Source organism: Anser anser (assembly GCF_964211835.1).
Source record: "Anser anser genome assembly, chromosome: 10".
In the NCBI taxonomy this organism is placed as follows: Eukaryota; Metazoa; Chordata; class Aves; order Anseriformes; family Anatidae; genus Anser; species Anser anser.
The window spans coordinates 22840398-22858601 of record NC_139730.1 but is presented as its reverse complement, the minus strand read 5'-3'; the positions used below and the strand labels follow the sequence as shown (position 1 = coordinate 22858601).

The 18204-nt window shown below is 50.9% G+C and overlaps 2 long non-coding RNA genes across 2 annotated transcripts in view; one reads left to right on the top strand and one right to left on the bottom strand.

Moving 5' to 3' along the window:
- The window catches only part of LOC310904898, a 30578-nt gene extending 21159 nt beyond the window's left edge, over window positions 1–9419 (top strand). Inside the window, exon 2 of the long non-coding RNA XR_014588678.1 lies at window positions 3487–9419. This is a non-coding gene — a long non-coding RNA (uncharacterized lncRNA). The remainder of the gene's footprint in view (window positions 1–3486) is intronic.
- Window positions 9420–10306: 887 nt separating this feature from the next.
- Window positions 10307–18204, bottom strand: part of LOC310904897 — a 77062-nt gene continuing 69164 nt past the window's right edge. Inside the window, exon 2 of the long non-coding RNA XR_014588677.1 lies at window positions 10307–11980. This is a non-coding gene — a long non-coding RNA (uncharacterized lncRNA). The remainder of the gene's footprint in view (window positions 11981–18204) is intronic.

The window sequence follows — 18204 nt, the reverse complement described above, 5'->3', positions numbered from 1 at the left end:
ATAGCAACAGCCTACCTTCAAGGGTTGGTAAATCTTGTGCCAGCCACCGCGGTCATACAAGAAACCCAAATCAACCGTCCTATTGACACGGCGTAAAGAGTGGTAAAATGCCTATCCTAGCTAACTAAGATCAAAATGCAACTGAGCTGTCATAAGCCCAAGATGCACCTAAACACACCATTAAGATGATCTTAGGAACTAACGACTGATTTAAACCCACGAAAGCCAGGGCCCAAACTGGGATTAGATACCCCACTATGCCTGGCCCTAAATCTTGATACTTACTTTACCGAAGTATCCGCCAGAGAACTACGAGCACAAACGCTTAAAACTCTAAGGACTTGGCGGTGCCCCAAACCCACCTAGAGGAGCCTGTTCTACAATCGATAATCCCCGATTAACCCAACCACCCCTTGCCAACACAGCCTACATACCGCCGTCGCCAGCCCACCTCGAATGAGAGCACAACAGTGGACACAATAGCACCCCGCTAATAAGACAGGTCAAGGTATAGCCTATGGAGTGGAAGAAATGGGCTACATTCCCTATTCATAGGGCACACGGAAAGAAGCGTGAAACCACTTCTGGAAGGCGGATTTAGCAGTAAAGTGGGACAATAGAGCCTACTTTAAGCCGGCCCTGGGGCACGTACATACCGCCCGTCACCCTCCTCAAAAGCCACATCCCACATAACTAATACCATAAATACGCTGAAGATGAGGTAAGTCGTAACAAGGTAAGTGTACCGGAAGGTGTACTTAGAATATCAAGACGTAGCTATAACACCAAAGCACTCAGCTTACACCTGAAAGATATCTACTAGACCGGATCGTCTTGAAGCCCCCCCTCTAGCTCAACCACACAAATAGTACACCAAAACTAAAGAATTTACTAAACTAATTAAACTAAAGCATTTTACAGTCTTAGTATAGGCGATAGAAAAGACACTTAGACGCGATAGAGACCCCAGTACCGTAAGGGAAAGATGAAATAGCAGTGAAACAATCAAAGCGACAGACAGCAAAGATCAACCCTTGTACCTTTTGCATCATGGTTTAGCGAGAACAACCAAGCAAAGTGAACTAAAGTTTGCCCCCCCGAAACCCAAGCGAGCTACTTTCAAGCAGTTAAAGAGAGCGAACCCGTCTCTGTTGCAAAAGAGTGGGATGACTTGTCAGTAGAGGTGAAAAGCCAACCGAGCTGGGTGATAGCTGGTTACCTGTGAAACGAATCTAAGTTCCCCCTTAATCCTCCCTACCGGACATCCTGAACCCTAATGAGATGATTAAGAGCTATTTAATGGAGGGACAGCTCCATTAAAAAAGGACACAACCTCGACTAGCGGATAATTCTTACTACTGATCCTACCGTGGGCCCTAAAGCAGCCATCAAAAAAGAGTGCGTCAAAGCTCCACCACCTAAAAATACCAAAATAAGATGATTCCCTTATCACAAACAGGTCAACCTATGAATATAGGAGAATTAATGCTAAAATAAGTAACTCAGGGCCACACCCCTCTAACGGCGCAAGCTTACATAGAAACATTATTAACAGACCTAGACAGATACAAAAACCCCTACAAGACCACGTATTAACTAACCCTGTTAACCCGACTCAGGAGCGCCTATAAGAGCGATTAAAATCTGTGAAAGGAACTCGGCAAATTAATAAGGCCCGACTGTTTACCAAAAACATAGCCTTCAGCAAATTAAACAAGTATTGAAGGTGATGCCTGCCCGGTGACTTAGGTTTAACGGCCGCGGTATCCTAACCGTGCAAAGGTAGCGCAATCAATTGTCCCATAAATCGAGACTTGTATGAATGGCTAAACGAGGTCTTAACTGTCTCTCACAGATAATCAGTGAAATTGATCTCCCCGTGCAAAAGCGGGGATGTGAACATAAGACGAGAAGACCCTGTGGAACTTAAAAATCAACGACCACCGCGAATCCTCAATCAACCCCACTGGGGCCACTACCATCGCAGAGCCTGGTCGATATTTTTCGGTTGGGGCGACCTTGGAGGAGAACAAATCCTCCAAAAACAAGACCATACCTCTTTACCTAGAGCTACCCCTCAAAGTGCTAACAGTGACCAGACCCAATATAATTGATTAATGGACCAAGCTACCCCAGGGATAACAGCGCAATCCCCCTCAAGAGCCCATATCGACAGGGGGGTTTACGACCTCGATGTTGGATCAGGACATCCTAATGGTGCAGCCGCTATTAAGGGTTCGTTTGTTCAACGATTAACAGTCCTACGTGATCTGAGTTCAGACCGGAGCAATCCAGGTCGGTTTCTATCTATGACACACTCTCCCCAGTACGAAAGGACCGGGAAAGTGGGGCCAATACCACAAGCACGCCCCCCCCCTCTAAGCAGTGAAACCAACTAAACCGTGAAGAGGGCCTTCCCCCACCACTTTCAATCCTAGAAAAGGACCAGCTAGAGTGGCAGAGCCCGGCAAGTGCAGAAGGCTTAAGCCCTTTCCCCAGAGGTTCAAATCCTCTCCCTAGCTTCACCCATGATTCAAATAACAACACTAAGCTGCCTCGTTATATCCCTCCTATACATCATCCCAATCCTGATTGCCGTAGCCTTCCTAACCCTAGTAGAACGGAAAATCCTAAGCTACATACAATCCCGCAAAGGCCCTAACGTTGTCGGGCCTTTTGGCCTACTTCAACCATTTGCGGACGGACTGAAACTATTTACCAAAGAGCCCATCCGACCCTCTACCTCTTCCCCACTTCTATTCATTCTGATACCAATACTAGCCCTTGTCCTAGCCCTCACCACTTGAGCACCACTACCACTCCCATTTCCCCTAGCAGATCTAAACCTCGGAGTTCTCTTCCTAATAGCCATGTCAAGCCTAGCCGTCTACTCAGTCCTATGATCAGGCTGAGCCTCGAACTCAAAATACGCACTAATCGGAGCCCTACGGGCAGTAGCACAGACCATTTCATACGAAGTGACACTGGCCATAATCCTGCTATCAATAATCATACTAAGCGGAAGCTACACACTCAGCTCCTTTGCCGTCGCACAGGAGCCTCTATACTTCATTTTCTCCTCATGACCCCTAGCAATAATATGATACGTATCCACCCTAGCAGAGACAAACCGAGCTCCTTTTGACCTCACAGAGGGTGAATCTGAGCTAGTCTCAGGGTTTAACGTTGAATACGCCGCAGGACCCTTCGCCTTATTCTTCCTAGCTGAATATGCGAACATTATGCTAATAAATACACTTACAGCCATCATATTCCTAAACCCAAGCGCCCTAGGGCCACCCACAGAACTATTCCCCGTCATCCTAGCCACAAAAGTCCTCCTACTATCTTCTGGTTTCTTATGGGTCCGAGCTTCATACCCACGATTCCGATATGACCAACTAATGCACCTACTATGAAAAAACTTCCTACCCCTCACACTAGCTCTGTGCCTCTGACACATCAGCATACCTATCTGCTATGCAGGCCTACCTCCTTACATAAGGAAATGTGCCTGAACTACAAAGGGTCACTATGATAAAGTGAACATAGAGGTATAACAGCCCTCTCATTTCCTGTTGACCTTAGAAAAGTAGGAATTGAACCCACACAAGAGAAATCAAAATTCTCCATACTTCCCTTATATTATTTTCTAGTAGAGTCAGCTAATCAAGCTATCGGGCCCATACCCCGAAAATGATGGTTTAACCCCCTCCTCTACTAATGAACCCTTACGCGACCCCAATCATAACCTTCAGCCTCATCTTGGGCACCACAATCACAATTTCCAGCAACCACTGAGTTCTGGCCTGGACAGGACTGGAGATCAACGCACTAGCCATCATTCCCCTAATTGCCAAATCCCACCACCCACGAGCAGTAGAAGCCGCAACGAAATACTTCCTAACCCAAGCAGCTGCTTCCGCCCTGGTCCTATTCTCTAGCATAACCAATGCCTGAGTCACCGGCCAATGAGACATCACACAAATAAACCACCCAACCTCCTGTCTACTACTGACAGCAGCAATCGCTATTAAACTGGGCCTAGTGCCATTTCACTTCTGATTCCCAGAAGTACTACAAGGATCGCCACTAATAACAGCCCTGCTACTCTCGACCCTCATAAAATTCCCCCCACTAACCCTGCTCCTACTAACATCCAAATCCCTCGACCCAGCTCTACTCACCGCCATGGCCCTAGCCTCAACAGCACTAGGAGGCTGAATAGGACTGAACCAAACACAAACACGCAAAATCCTAGCCTTCTCGTCCATCTCCCACTTAGGCTGAATCGCCATCATCCTGGTTTACAGCCCCAAATTGGCCTTACTTACCTTCTACCTATACTAGGATGGCCTCTAGCAGGATTTACTCACTGATTCCCACTACTCACTGGGTTTACCCTACACCAAACATGAGCAAAAGCCCACTTCGGGGTAATATTTACAGGAGTAAACCTAACGTTCTTCCCCCAGCACTTCCTAGGCCTAGCAGGAATACCCCGACGATACTCGGACTATCCCGACGCCTACACACTATGAAACACCATTTCCTCCATCGGCTCCCTAATCTCAATAGTAGCCGTAATCATACTAATATTCATCATCTGAGAAGCCTTTTCGGCCAAACGAAAAGTCCTACAACCAGAACTAACTACCACAAACGTTGAATGAATCCACGGCTGCCCTCCCCCATACCATACTTTCGAGGAACCGGCCTTCGTCCAAGTACAAGAAAGGAAGGAATCGAACCCTCACATGCTGGTTTCAAGCCAACTGCATTAACCGCTCATGCTTCTTTCTTATGAGACGTTAGTAAACCAATTACATAGCCTTGTCAAGACTAAATCACAGGTAAAAATCCTGTACATCTCATGTGGCCAACCACTCCCAACTAGGATTCCAAGACGCCTCATCACCCATCATAGAAGAACTCGTTGAATTCCACGACCATGCCCTAATCGTTGCCCTAGCTATCTGCAGCCTAGTTCTCTACCTTTTAGCCCACATACTAACAGAAAAACTCTCGTCCAATGCTGTAGACGCCCAAGAAGTAGAGCTGATCTGGACAATCCTACCTGCTATCGTCCTGGTACTCCTCGCCCTCCCATCCCTACAAATCCTCTACATAATGGACAAAATCGATGAACCAGACCTCACCCTAAAAGCCATCGGCCACCAATGATACTGAAGCTACGAATACACAGACTTCAAAGACCTATCATTCGACTCCTACATAGTGCCCACCCCAGACTTACCCAACGGCCACTTCCGACTGCTAGAAGTTGACCACCGCGTAGTTATCCCAATAGAATCCCCCATCCGCGTGATCATTACTGCAGGAGACGTACTCCACTCCTGAGCAGTCCCAACGCTCGGAGTTAAAACAGACGCAATCCCAGGCCGACTAAACCAAACTTCATTCATTACCACCCGGCCTGGGATTTTTTACGGACAATGCTCAGAAATTTGCGGGGCTAATCACAGCTACATACCCATTGTAGTAGAATCAACCCCACTCCCACATTTCGAGGCCTGATCGTCCCTTCTATCATCATCCTAATCATTAAGAAGCTATGCAACAGCACTAGCCTTTTAAGCTAGCCAAAGAGGGACTTCCCCCTCCTTAATGATATGCCACAGCTTAACCCCGCACCATGATTTTCAATCATAATTATAACCTGATTAACCCTAGCACTCCTCATCCAACCAAAACTACTAGCCTTCACCACAACCAACCCCCCATCAAATAAGACCTCCCTCACTACCAAACCCACACCATGATCCTGACCATGAACCTAAGCTTCTTTGACCAATTTTCCAGCCCCAATCTATTTGGCATCCCCTTAATCCTACTATCCCTACTCTTCCCAGCCCTACTATTCCCGTCCCCAAACAACCGATGAATCAACAACCGCCTTTCTACTATCCAAACATGACTCCTTCACCTAATCACAAAACAACTAATAGTCCCACTCAACAAAAATGGCCACAAATGAGCCATAATATTTACATCCCTAATAATCATACTTCTTACAATCAACCTTCTAGGCCTCCTTCCATATACATTCACCCCAACCACCCAACTATCTATGAACATAGCCCTAGCCTTCCCACTATGGCTCGCCACACTACTAACAGGCCTACGAAACCAACCATCAGCCTCTTTAGCCCACCTATTACCCGAAGGTACCCCTACACCCCTAATCCCCGCACTAATCCTGATCGAAACAACCAGCCTACTAATCCGCCCCCTAGCCCTCGGAGTCCGCCTTACAGCCAACCTTACAGCAGGACACTTACTCATCCAACTCATCTCTACAGCCTCCATTGCATTAATACCCACCCTTCCTGCAGTATCCATCCTAACAATAATCATCCTACTACTCCTAACCATCCTAGAAGTAGCAGTAGCCATAATCCAGGCCTACGTCTTCGTGCTCCTTCTAAGCCTATACTTACAAGAAAACATCTAATGGCACACCAAGCACACTCATACCACATAGTTGACCCAAGCCCTTGACCAATCTTCGGGGCAGCCGCCGCCCTACTCACAACCTCAGGATTAATCATGTGATTCCACTACAACTCATCCATACTACTAACCCTAGGCCTCATCTCAATACTCCTAGTAATACTCCAATGATGACGAGACATTGTACGAGAAAGCACCTTCCAAGGCCATCACACTCCCACAGTCCAAAAAGGCCTACGATACGGCATAATCCTTTTCATCACATCCGAAGCATTCTTCTTCTTAGGGTTCTTCTGAGCGTTCTTCCACTCGAGCCTGGCCCCAACCCCAGAACTGGGAGGCCAATGACCCCCAACAGGAATTAAACCACTCAACCCGATAGAAGTCCCCCTACTAAACACAGCCATCCTACTAGCCTCAGGCGTTACCGTAACGTGAGCCCATCACAGCATCACAGAAGGAAACCGAAAACACGCCATCCACGCCCTAACCCTAACGATCCTCCTGGGATTCTACTTCACAGCCCTACAAGCAATAGAATACCACGAAGCCCCATTCTCAATCGCCGATAGCGTCTACGGATCTACCTTCTTCGTTGCCACTGGATTCCACGGACTCCACGTAATCATCGGATCCTCCTTCCTGACCGTCTGCCTCTTCCGACTGATCAAGTTCCACTTTACATCAGACCACCACTTCGGATTCGAGGCAGCAGCCTGATACTGACACTTCGTAGACGTCATCTGACTATTCCTCTACATAACCATCTACTGATGAGGATCTTGCTCTTCTAGTATATTAATTACAATTGACTTCCAATCTCTAGAATCTGGTATAAACCCAGAGGAGAGCAATGAACGCACTCATGTTCATATTCGCCCTATCATCAATCCTAAGCGCCGCCCTAACCGCATTAAACTTCTGACTCGCCCAAATAAACCCCGACTCAGAGAAACTCTCACCGTACGAATGTGGATTCGACCCACTTGGATCTGCTCGATTACCATTCTCAGTCCGATTCTTCCTCAGTAGCCATCCTGTTCGTCCTATTCGACCTAGAAATCGCCCTCCTACTCCCCCTGCCATGAGCCGTCCAACTCCAATCCCCCCTAATGACCCTCACCTGAACTGTAGCGATCCTCCTTCTCCTAACACTCGGACTGGCCTACGAGTGAATTCAAGGGGGCCTAGAATGAGCAGAATAACAGAAAGTTAGTCTAACCAAAAAGATAGCTGGTTTCGACCCAGCAGATTACAGCCAACCCTGTAACTTTCTTATGTCGCCCCTACATTTAAGCTTCTACTCAGCCTTCATTTTCAGCGGACTAGGACTAGCCTTCCACCGAACCCACCTAGTATCCGCCCTACTATGCCTTGAAAGCATAATATTATCGATATTCGTAGGCCTATCAATATGATCCATCGAAAACCAAGTCTCCTCATTCACCATGGTACCAATTCTCATGCTAACCTTCTCAGCGTGTGAGGCGGGCACAGGCCTGGCCATCCTAGTAGCCTCCACCCGCACACATGGCTCCGACCATCTACACAACCTAAACCTCCTGCAATGCTAAAAATCATCCTACCCACAATCATACTTCTTCCAACAGCCCTGCTGTCTCCACCAAAATTTCTATGGACTAACACCACCTTATACAGCCTCCTAATCGCTGCCCTAAGCCTACAGTGATTAATCCCAACCTACTACCCCTACAAATTTTTATCCAACTGAACAGGAATTGACCAAATCTCATCCCCCCTCCTAGTACTATCCTGCTGACTACTCCCACTCATAATCATAGCAAGCCAAAACCACCTGCAACAAGAACCCCTACAACGCAAACGAATCTTTATCTCAACCTTAGTCGCAGTCCAGCCATTCATCCTACTAGCCTTTTCCACCACAGAACTAGCACTATTTTACATCTCATTTGAAGCAACCCTCATTCCCACCCTAATCTTAATCACCCGATGGGGGAACCAACCAGAACGCCTAAGCGCTGGCATCTACCTGCTATTCTACACGCCAGTAAGCTCTCTACCCCTGCTAATCACAATCATACACCTATACGTGAAAATTGGCACCCTGCACCTGCCAACCCTACAACTAACCCACCCAACCCTATCCACCTCATGGACAGGAATACTATCAGGTCTAGCACTGCTCATAGCATTCATAGTAAAAGCCCCACTATACGGCCTACACCTCTGACTGCCAAAAGCCCACGTAGAAGCACCCATCGCAGGCTCAATACTCCTCGCCGCCCTACTACTAAAGCTAGGAGGATACGGAATTATACGAGTCACTCTATTTATGGGCCCACTGTCCAACCTCCTGCACTACCCCTTCCTAACCCTGGCCCTATGAGGCACCCTAATGACTAGCTCAATCTGCCTACGACAGACAGACCTAAAATCACTAATCGCTTATTCATCCGTTAGCCACATAGGCCTAGTTATCGCCGCAGGAATAATCCAAACCCACTGATCATTCTCAGGGGCAATGATCCTAATAATTTCCCATGGACTAACTTCCTCCATACTATTCTGCCTAGCCAACACAAACTATGAACGTACGCACAGCCGAATTCTACTACTCACACGAGGCCTACAACCTCTCCTACCACTCATAGCTACCTGATGATTGCTGGCCAATCTAACAAACATAGCCTTACCCCCAACAACAAACCTCATAGCAGAGCTAACCATTATAATCACCTTATTCAACTGATCTGCCTTCACGATCATCCTAACAGGAATCGCAACCCTACTAACCGCCTCCTACACCTTATTCATACTACTAATGACCCAACGAGGCTCAATCCCCTCCCACATCACATCTATGCAAAACTCAACCACGCGAGAACACCTGCTCATAACACTCCACATTATCCCAATATTCCTCCTAATCCTCAAACCCGAACTGATCTCCGGAATCCCCTCATGCAAGTATAGTTTAAACCAAACATTAGACTGTGATTCTAAGAATAGAAGTTCAAACCTTCTTACCTGCCGAGGGGAGGGTTTAACCAACAAGAGCTGCTAACTCTTACATCTGAGCCTAAAACCTCAGCCCCCTTACTTTTAAAGGATAACAGCAATCCACTGGTCTTAGGAACCACCCATCTGGGTGCAAATCCAAGTAAAAGTAGTGAACCCCACACTACTAATCAACTCCCTCACACTACTCACGCTGACAATCCTCCTAACCCCAATCATCCTGCCATTTCTATTTAAAAACTTTAAAAACACCCCACAAGCCACCACCCGCGCTGTTAAAACCGCATTCCTAATTAGCCTAGCCCCTACAACCGCATTCATCTACTCGGGAGTAGAATCTGTCACCTGCCACTGGGAGTGAAAATTCATTATAAACTTTAAAATCCCCCTGAGCCTAAAAATAGACCAATACTCAATAACATTTCTTCCAATCGCCCTATTTGTAACATGATCAATCCTACAATTCGCCATATGATACATGGCCTCAGAGCCATACGTAACAAAATTTTTCACCTACCTACTGACATTCCTAGTTGCCATACTCCTCCTAACAACCGCAAACAACATATTCCTCCTATTCGTAGGCTGGGAAGGAGTACGAATCATGTCCTTCCTTCTCATCGGCTGATGACAAGGCCGAGCAGATGCCAACACCGCCGCCCTACAAGCCGTAATCTACAACCGAATCGGAGACATCGGACTGATCCTGAGCATAGCATGACTAGCTTCAACATTCAACACCTGAGAGATCCAACAAGCCGTACACCCCCACCAAACCCCAATCCTCCCCCTCATAGGATTAATCCTCGCAGCCGCAGGAAAATCCGCCCAATTTGGACTCCACCCATGACTGCCCGCAGCAATAGAAGGCCCCACCCCAGTATCAGCCCTACTGCACTCCAGTACCATAGTAGTAGCCGGAATCTTCCTGCTCATCCGCATGCACCCCCTGCTAGCCACCAACCAGACAGCCCTAACTGCCTGCCTATGCCTAGGTGCTCTATCAACCCTATTCGCTGCCACATGCGCCCTAACCCAAAATGACATCAAAAAAATCATTGCTTTCTCAACATCCAGCCAACTAGGACTAATAATAGTCACTATCGGACTAAACCTCCCACAACTAGCCTTCCTACACATCTCAACCCATGCCTTCTTTAAAGCCATACTATTCCTATGCTCAGGGTCTATCATCCACAACCTAAACGGAGAACAAGATATCCGAAAGATAGGAGGCCTACAGAAAATACTCCCAGTCACTACTTCCTGCCTAACCATCGGAAACCTGGCGCTGATAGGAACCCCATTCCTAGCCGGATTCTACTCAAAAGACCTCATCATCGAAAGCTTAAACACATCATACCTAAATACTTGAGCCCTACTCCTAACCCTTATAGCCACAGCATTCACCGCAACCTACAGCATCCGCATAACCATCCTAGTCCAAGCTGGACAAACCCGAATCCCCCCAATAGTATCAATAAACGAAAACAACCCACTAATCACCGCCCCCCTAACCCGACTCGCCCTAGGCAGCATTACAGCAGGAATAATCATTACCTCTTTCATCACACCAACCAAAACCCCCCCAATAACCATACCCCTTATCACCAAAACCGCTGCCATCCTCATAACAATCCTAGGAATCATCCTAGCCCTAGAACTATCGAACATAACACACACCCTCACTCACCCCAAACCAAACCCCCTCATAAACTTCTCCTCTGCATTAGGGTACTTCAACCCCCTAGTACACCGATTCTTCTCCAAAAACCTACTAGAAAAGGGACAAAACATTGCCCTACACTTGATCGACCTCTCCTGACTCAAAAAAATAGGGCCAGAGGGCCTTGCTGAACTACAAGTAGCCGCAAGCAAAGCCGCAACCTCAATACACACAGGGCTAATTAAGGCCTACCTAGGATCCTTCGCCCTCTCCATCCTGGTAATAATCCTAATAACACACAGACTCACTAATGGCCCCTAACATCCGCAAATCCCATCCCCTACTAAAAATAATCAACAACTCCCTAATCGACCTACCCGCCCCCTCCAACATCTCTGCCTGATGAAACTTCGGCTCCCTTCTAGCCATCTGCTTAGCCACACAAATCCTAACAGGCCTGCTACTAGCCATACACTACACCGCAGACACTTCACTCGCCTTCTCCTCAGTAGCTCACACATGCCGAGACGTCCAGTACGGATGGCTCATCCGCAACCTCCACGCCAACGGTGCTTCGCTCTTCTTTATCTGCATCTACTTACACATCGGACGAGGCCTCTACTACGGCTCCTACCTATACAAAGAAACCTGAAACACAGGAGTAATCCTCCTACTCACCCTAATAGCAACTGCCTTCGTAGGGTATGTCCTACCATGAGGACAAATGTCATTCTGAGGGGCCACCGTAATCACCAACCTATTCTCAGCCATCCCGTACATTGGGCAAACTCTAGTAGAATGAGCCTGAGGAGGATTCTCAGTAGACAATCCAACCTTAACCTGATTCTTCGCCATCCACTTCCTACTGCCCTTCCTAATTGCAGGAATCACCCTAGTCCACCTAACCTTCCTACACGAATCAGGCTCAAATAACCCACTAGGAATCGTATCAGACTGCGACAAAATCCCATTCCACCCATACTTCTCCATTAAAGACAGCTTAGGGCTTACCCTAATAATCACCCCTCTAATAGCACTAGCCCTATTTTCACCGAACCTCCTGGTTCTTGGAATCCTAGTTGGGAGTGGTTGGCCACATGAGATGTACAGGATTTTTACCTGTGATTTAGTCTTGACAAGGCTATGTAATTGGTTTACTAACGTCTCATAAGAAAGAAGCATGAGCGGTTAATGCAGTTGGCTTGAAACCCATCCCCAGTGGTGCCAGTGCACTCTCTGAACTCACTGAAGTGCATCCCCAGTGGTGCCAGTGCACTCTCTGCACTCACTGCACTGCATCCCCAGTGGTGCCAGTGCGCTCTCTGGAGTCACAGCACTGCATCCCCAGTGGTGCCAGTGCACTCGCTGGACTCACTGCAGTGCATCCCCAGTGGTGCCAGTGCACTCTCTGGACTCACTGCACTGCATCCCCAGTGGTGCCAGTGCACTCTCTGGACTCACTGCACTGCATCACCAGTGGTGCCAGTGCACTCTCTGGACTCACTGCACTCCATCCCCAGTGGTGCCAGTGCACTCTCTGGACTCACTGAAGTGCATCCCCAGTGGTGCCAGTGCACTCTCTGCACTCACTGCACTGCATCCACAGTGGTGCCAGTGCGCTCTCTGGAGTCACAGCACTGCATCCCCAGTGGTGCCAGTGCAATCTCTGGACTCACTGCACTGCATCCCCAGTGGTGCCAGTGCACTCTCTGGACTCACTGAAGTGCATCACCAGTGGTGCCATTGCACTCTCTGCACTCACTGCACTGCATCCCCAGTGGTGCCAGTGCACTCACTGGACTGACTGCACTGCATCCCCAGTGGTGCCAGTGCGCTCTCCGGAGTCACAGCACTGCATCCCCAGTGGTGCCAGTGCATTCACTGGACACACTGTACTGCAACACAGGTGGTGCCAGTGCACTCTCTGGACTCACTGCAGTGCATCCCCAGTGGTGCCAGTGCACTCTCTGGACTCACTGAAGTGCAGTCTCAGTGGTGCCAGTGCACTCTCTGGGCTCACTGAAGTGCATCCCCAGTGGTGCCAGTACACTCACTGGACTCACTGCACTGCATCTCCAGTGGTGCCAGTGCACTCTCTGGACTCACTGCACTGCATCCCCAGTGGTGCCAGTGCACTCTCTGGACTCACTGTAGTGCATCCCCAGTGGTGCCAGTGCACTCTCTGGACTCACTGCAGTGCATCCCCAGTGGTGCCAGTGCACTCTCTGCACTCACTTCACTGCATCCCCAGTGGTGCCAGTGAAGTCTTTGGACTCACTGCACTGCATCCCCAGTGGTGCCAGTGCACTCTCTGGAGTCACTGAAGTGCATCCCCAGTGGTGCCAGTGCACTCTCTGGACTCACTGCACTGCATGTCCAGTGGTGCCAGTGCACTCTGTGGACTCACTGTAGTGCATCCCCACTGGTGCCAGTGCACTCTCTGGACTCACTGTACTGCATCCCCAGTGGTGACAGTGCACTCTCTCGACGAACTGCAGTGCATCCCCAGTGGTGCCAGTGCACTCTCTGGACTCACTGCAGTGCATCCCCAGTGGTGCCAGTGCACTCTCTGGTCTCACTGCACTGAAGCCCCAGTGGTGCCAGTGCACTCTCTGGACTCACTGCACTGCATCCCCAGTGGTGCCAGTGCACTGTCTGGACTCGCTGCACTGCATCCCCAGTGGTGCCAGTGCACTCACTGGACTGACTGCACTGCATCCCCAGTGGTGCCAGTGCACTCACTGGACTCACTGCACTGCATCACAGGTGGTGCCAGTGCACTCTCTGGACTCACTGCAGTGAATCCCCGGTGGTGCCAGTGTACTCTCTGCAGTCACTGCGCTGCATCCCCAGTGGTGCCAGTGCACTCACTGGACTCACTGGACTGCATCCCCAGTGGTGCCAGTGCACTCTCTGGACTCACTGCACTGCATCCCCAGTGGTGCCAGTGCACTCTCTGGACTCACTGCACTGCATCCCCAGTGGTGCCAGAGCACTCTCTGGACTCACTGCACTGCATCCCCAGTGGTGCCAGTGCACTCTCTGGACTCACTGCACTGCATCCCCAGTCGTGTCAGTGCACTCTCTGGACTCACTGAAGTGCATCCCCAGTTGTGCCAGTGCACTCTCTGGACTCAATGCACTGCATCCCCAGTGGTGCCAGTGCACTCTCTGGACTCAGTGCACTCCATCCCCAGTGGTGCCAGTGCAATCTCTGGACTCACTGTAGTGCATCCCCAGTGGTGCCAGTGCACTCTCTGGACTCACTGCAGTGCATCCCCAGTGGTGCCAGTGCACTCTCTGGACTCACTATACTGCATCACCAGTGGTGCCAATGCACTCTCTGGACTCACTGCAGTGCATCCCCAGTGGTGCCAGTGCACTCTCTGGACTCACTGCACTGCATCCCCGGTGGTGCCAGTGCAATCTCTGGACTCACTGCACTGCATCCCCAGTGGTGCCAGTGCACTCTCTGCACTCACTGCACTGCATCCCCAGTTTTGCCAGTGAAGTCTTTGGACTCACTGCACTGCATCCCCAGTGGTGCCAGTGCACTCTCTGGAGTCACTGAAGTGCATCCCCAGTGGTGCCAGTGCACTCTCTGGACTCACTGCACTGCATGCCCAGTGGTGCCAGTGCACTCTCTGGACTCACTGCACTGCATCTCCAGTTTTGCCAGTGAAGTCTTTGGACTCACTGCACTGCATCCCCAGTGGTGCCAGTGCACTCTCTGGAGTCACTGAAGTGCATCCCCAGTGGTGCCAGTGCACTCTCTGGACTCACTGCACTGCATGCCCAGTGGTGCTAGTGCACTCTCTGGACTCACTGTACTGCATCCCCACTGGTAGCAGTGCACTCTGTGGACTAACTGTACTGCATCCCCAGTGGTGACAGTGCACTCTCTGGACTCACTGCACTGCATCCCCAGTGGTGCCAGTGCACTCTCTGGACTCACTGCAGTGCATCCCCTGTGTTGCCAGTGCACTCTCTGGACTCACTGCACTGCATCCCCAGTGGTGCCAGTGCACTCTCTGGACTCACTGAACTGCATCCCCAGTGGTGCCAGTGCATTCTCTGGACTCACTGCAGTGCATCACCAGTGGTGCCAGTGCACTCTCTGGACTCACTGAGGTGCATCCCCAGTGGTGCCAGTGCAATCTCTGGACTCACTGCAGTGCATCCCCAGTGGTGCCAGTGCACACTCTGGACTCACTGCACTGCATCCCCAGTGGTGCCAGTGCACTCTCTGGACTCACTGCACTGCATCCCCAGTGTTCACAGTGCACTCTCTGCACTCACTACACTGCATCCCCAGTGGTGCCAGTGCACTCTCTGGACTCACTGCACTGCATCCCCAGTGGTGCCAGTGCACTCTGTGGACTCACTGCACTGCATCCCCAGTGGTGTCAGTGCACTCTCTGGACTCACTGCACTGCATCCCCAGTGGTGCCAGTGCACTCTCTGGACTCACTGCACTGCATCCCCAGCGGAGCCCGTGCACTCTCTGGACTCACTGAAGTGCATCCCCAGTGGTGCCAGTGCACTCTCTGGACTCACTGCACTGCATCCCCGTTGGTGCCAGTGCACTCTCTGGACTCACTGCAGTGCATCCCCAGTGGTGCCTGTGCACTCTCTGGACTCACTGAAGTGCATTCTCAGTGGTGCCAGTGCACTCTCTGGACTCACTGCACTGCATCCCCAGTGGTGCCAGTACACTCACAGGACTGACTGCACTGCATCCCCAGTGGAGCCAGTGCGCTCTCTGGACTCACTGCACTGCATCCCCATTGGTGCCAGTGCATTCTCTGGACTCACCGCACTGCAGCATGAGTGGTGCCAGTGCACTCTCTGGACTCACTGCAGTGCATCCCCAGTGGTGCCAGTGCACTCTCTGGACTCACTGTACTGCATCCCCAGTGTTGCCAGTGCACTCTCTGGAGTAACTGCAGTGCATCCCCAGTGGTGCCAAAGCACTCTCTGGACTCCCGGCACCGCATCCCCAGTGGTGCCAGTGCACTCTCTGGGCTCAATGCAGTGCATCCCCAGTGGTGCCAGTGCACTCTCTTGACTCACTGCACTGCATCCCCAGTGGTGCCAGTGTACTCACTGGACTCACTGCACTGCATTCCCCAGTGGTGCTAGTACACTCTCTGGACTCACTGCAGTGCATCCCCAGTGGTGCCAGTGCACTCTCTGGACTCACTGAAGTGCAATCTCAGTGGTTCCAGTGTACTCTGTGGACTCACTGCAGTGCATCCCCAGTGGTGCCAGTGGGCTCTCTGGACTCACTGCAGTGCATCCCCAGTGGTGCCAGTGCACTCTCTGGACTCACTGCACTGCATCCCCAGTGCTGCCAGTGCACTCTCTGGACTCACTGCACTGCATCCCCAGTGGTGCCAGTGCACTCTCTGGACTCACTGCAGTGCATCCCCAGTGGTGCCAGTGCACTCTCTGGACTCACTGCACTGCATCCCCAGAGGTGCCACTGCACTCTCTGGACTCACTGCAGTGCATCCCCAGTGGTGCCAGTGCACTCTCTGGACTCACTGCACTGCATCCCCACTGCTGCCAGTGCACTCTCTGGACTCACAGCAGTGCATCCCCAGTGGTGCCAATGCACTCTCTGGACTCACTGCACTGCATCCCCAGTGGTGCCAGTGCACTCACTGGACTCACTGCACTGCATCCCAAGTGGTACCAGTGCAATCTCTGGACTCACTGCACTGCATCCCCAGTGGTGCCAGTGCACTCACTGGACTCACTGTACTGCATCCCCAGTGGTGCCAATGCACTCTCTGGACTCACTGCACTGCATCCCCAGTGGTGCCAGTGCACTCACTGGACTCACTGCACTGCATCCCAAGTGGTACCAGTGCAATCTCTGGACTCACTGCACTACATCCTCAGTGGTGCCAGTGCACTCACTGGACTCACTGTACTGCATTCCCAGTGGTGCTAGTGCACTCTCTGGACTCACTGCAGTGCATCCCCAGTGTTGCCAGTGCACTCTTTGGACTCACTGAAGTGCATTCTCAGTGGTGCCAGTGCACTCTCTGGACTCACTGCACTGCATCCCCAGTGGTGCCAGTGCACTCTCTGGACTCACTGAAGTGCATTCTCAGTGGTGCCAGTGCACTCTCTGGACTCACTGCACTGCATCCCCAGTGGTGCCAGTACACTCACTGGACTCACTGCACTGCATCCCCAGTGGTGCCAGTGCACTCTCTGGACTCACTGAAGTGCATCCCCAGTGGTGCCAGTGCAATCTCTGGACTCACTGCACTGCATTCCCATTCGTGCCAGTGCACACTCTGGACTCACTGCACTGCATCCCCAGTGGTGCCAGTGCACTCTCTGGACTCACTGCACTGGAACCCCAGTGTTGCCAGTGCACTCTCTGGACTCACTGCAGTGCATCCCCAGTGGTGCCAGTGCACTCTCTGGACTCACTTCAGTGCATCCCCAGTGGTGCCAGAGCACTCTCTGGACTCACTGCACTGCATCCCCAGTGGTGCCAGTGCACTCTCTGGACTCACTGCAGTGCATCCCCAGTATTGCCAGTGCACTCTCTGGACTCACTGCACTGCATCCCCAGTGCTGCCAGTGCACTCTCTGGACTCACTGCACTGCATCCCCAGTGGTGCCACTGCACTCTCTGGACTCACTGCACTGCATGTCCAGTGGTGCCAGTACACTCTCTGCACTCACTGCACTGCATCCCCAGTGGTGCCAGTGCACTCACTGGACTCACTGCAGTGCATTCCCTCTGGTGCCAGTGCACTCTCTGGACTCACTGCACTGCATCCCCAGTGGTGCCAGTGCACTCTCTGGACTCACTGCAGTGCATCCCCAGTGGTGCCAGTGCACTCTCTGGACTCACTGCAGTGCATCACCAGTGGTGCCAGTGCACTCTCTGGACTCACTGAAATGCATCCCCAGTGGTGCCAGTGCACTCTCTGGACTCACTGCACTGCATCCCCAGTGGTGCCAGTGCACTCTCTGGACTCACTGCACTGCATCCCCAGTGGTGCCAGAGCACTCTCTGGACTCACTGCACTGCATCC